We start from the raw sequence: 3,264 nt of genomic DNA on the forward strand, positions 1-3,264 counted from the left end.
CATATCAAGCATTCATACAGTATGAGAAGAAGAGGCAGACGTTCTGAGAGCTCATTGATGCCACACTCAATGAAATAATGCCTCGATGTCAAGACAGCCATTCTCATATCAAAACCTGAGTTCAGCTCTTTTGCCTATGCTCAGTCTGAAACCCCAATGAGTTCTGGAGTTGAGGAATCCTGGCTGATCATAAGCTGGACATGAATAAGTCATAATGTCATCGAGTCATAGAGATGTCCAGCACAGAAACAGGTCCAACTCGTCCATGACGACCAGATATCCCAACCCAATCTAGTCCCACTCACCAGCACCCGGCCCACGTCCCTCCAACCCTTCCTATTCATATGCCCATCTAGATGCCTTTTAAATGTTGCAATTGTACTCGCCTCCAACTCTTCCTCTGGCAGCTCATTCCATACACATACCACTCTCTGCATGAAAGAAGTTTCCCTCAGGTCTCTTTTTTTATCTCCCCTCGCACCCTAAACGTATGCCCTTTAGTTTTGGACTCGCTCATCCCAAGGAAAACATTTTGTCTATTTATCCTGTCCATGCCCCTCATGATTTTATAAACCTCTATATGGTCACCCCTCAGCCTCTGACACTCCAGGGAAAATAGCCCAAGCCTATTCAACCTCTCCCCAGAGCTCAAATCCTCTAACCTTGGCAACATTCTTGTAAATCTTTTCTGAACCTTTTCAAGTTTCACAACATCGTTCCGATAGGAAGCAAACAAGAATTGCATGCAATATTCCAAAAGTGGCCAAACCAATGTCCTGAACAGCCGCAACATGACCTCCCATCTCCTTTACTCAATACTGTTGACCAATGAAAGAAAGCATACCAAACGCCTTCTTCACTATCCTATCTACCTGCGACTCTACTTTCAATGAGCTATAAATCTGCACTCCAAGGTATCTTTGTTCAGCAACACTCCCTAGGACCTTACCACTAAGTGTATAAGTCCTGCTAATATTTGCTTTCCCAAAATGCAGCCCCTTGCATTTATCTGAATTAAACTCCATCTGCCACTTCTCAGCCCATTGGCACATCGGATCATGATCCAATTGTAAACTGAAGGATCCTTCTTCGCTGTCCACTACACCTCCAATTTTGGTGTGATCTGCAAACTTACTAACTATACCTCTTATGCTCCCATGCAAATCATTTATATAAATGATGAAAAGTAGTGGACCCAGCACCGATCTTTGTGGCACTCCATTGGTCACAGGCCTCCAGTCTGAAAAACAACACTTCTCCATCACCCTCTGTCTTCTTCCTCAGAGCCATTTCTGTATCCAAATGGCTAATTTTCCCTGTATTCCATGAGATCTAACCTCACTAACTAGTCTCCCATGGGGAACCTTGTCGAATGCCTTACTGAAGTCCATATAGATCATGTCCACTGCTCTGCCCTCATAAACCCTCTGTTACTTTTTCAAGAAACTCAATCAAGTTTGTAAGACATGATTTCCCACGCACAAAACCATGTTGACTATCCCTGAGCAGTCCTTGCCTTTCCAAATACATGTACATCCTGTCCCTCAGGATTCCCACCAACAACTTCCTCACCACTGACGTTAGGCTCAGTGGTCTATAGTTCCCTGGCTTGTCCTTCCCACTCTTCTTAAACAGTGGAACCACGTTAGCCAACCTCCAGTCTCTGGCACCTCGCCTGTGACTATTGATGATACAAATATCTGAGCAAGGGGCCCAACAATCTCTTCCCTAGCTTCCCACAGAGTTACCAAGTTCAAGGGTACCACTGATTAGGTCCTGGGGTTTTATCTACTTTTATAGGTGTGAAGACATCCAGTTCTTCCTCCTCTGTAATATGAGCAATTTGCAAGATGTCACCATCTATTTCCCTACATTCTATAACGTCCAATATCTTTTCCACAGTCAACACTGATGTAAAATACTCATTTAGTATCTCCCTCATCTCCTGAGGCTCCACTTAAAGATCACCTTGCTGATCTTTGAGGGGCCTATTCTTTCCCTAGTTACCTTTTTGTCCTTAATGTATTTATAAAAACCCTTTGTATTCTCCTTAACTCTATTTGCCCTCCTGACTTCCCTTTTAAGAATATTCTTATTGCCTTTATACTCTTCGAAGGATTCAGTCAATCTATCTTGTCTATACCTGACATATGATTGCTTCTTTTTCTGAACGAAACCTTCGTTTGCTTTAGTCATCCAGCATTCCCTCCACCTACCAACCTTTCCTTTCACCCGAACAGGAATATACTGTCTCTGGACTTTCACTATCTAATTTCTGAGGGCTTCCCATTTTCCAGCCGTCCCTTTACCGGTGAACATCTGCCCCCAGTCAGCTTTTGAAAGTTCTTGCCCAATACCATCAAAATTACCCTATCTCCAATTTAGAATTTCAAATTTTACATCTGGCCTATCCTTTTCCATCACTATTTTAAAAGTGATCGTATTATGGTCACTGGCCCCGAAGTACTCTCTCACTGACACCTCAGTCACCTGCCCTGCCTTATTTCCCAAGAGTAGGTGAAGTTTTGCACTTTCTCCAGTAGGTACATCCACATATTGAATGAGAAAATTTTCTTCTACTCACTTAAAAAAAATCCTCTCCATCTAAAGCCTTAACACTATTGCAGTTCCAGTCTATGTTTAGAAAGTTAATATTCCCCACGATAATAACCCTAATATTCTTACAGATAACTGAAATCTCCTTACAAATTTGTTTCTCAATTGCTCTCTGACTATTACGGGGGCCTATAATACAATCCCAATAAGGTGATCATCCCTTTCTTATTTCTCAGTTCCAGCCAAATACCTTCCCTGGATGTATTTCCGGGAATATCCTCCCTCAGTACATCTGTAATGCTATCCCTTATCAAAAACGCCACTCCCCCACCTCTCTTGCTTCCCTTTTCGTCCTTACTGTAACATTTGTATCTTGGAACATTAAGCTGCCAGTCCTGTCAATCCCTGAGCCACGATTTTCTAATTGCTTTGATATCTCAGTCCTATGTTCCTAACCATGCCCTGAGTTCATTTTGCCTTCCCTGTAAGGCCTCTTGTATTGAAATCAATGCAGTTTAGTTTATCAGACCTACCTTGATCTCTGCTTTGTCCCTACCTGCCCTAACAATTGGACTCACTTTCTTTCTCAACTGTACCAGTCTCTGATTAATCTCTTTCCTTACTGTCTCACAGGATACCATCCATCCCTCATCTTAATAGTTTAAATCCTCCTTAGCAGCTCTAGCAAATCTCCCTGTCAGGATATTA

The sequence above is a fragment of the Chiloscyllium plagiosum genome, chromosome 17 (assembly GCF_004010195.1).
Source record: "Chiloscyllium plagiosum isolate BGI_BamShark_2017 chromosome 17, ASM401019v2, whole genome shotgun sequence".
In the NCBI taxonomy this organism is placed as follows: Eukaryota; Metazoa; Chordata; class Chondrichthyes; order Orectolobiformes; family Hemiscylliidae; genus Chiloscyllium; species Chiloscyllium plagiosum.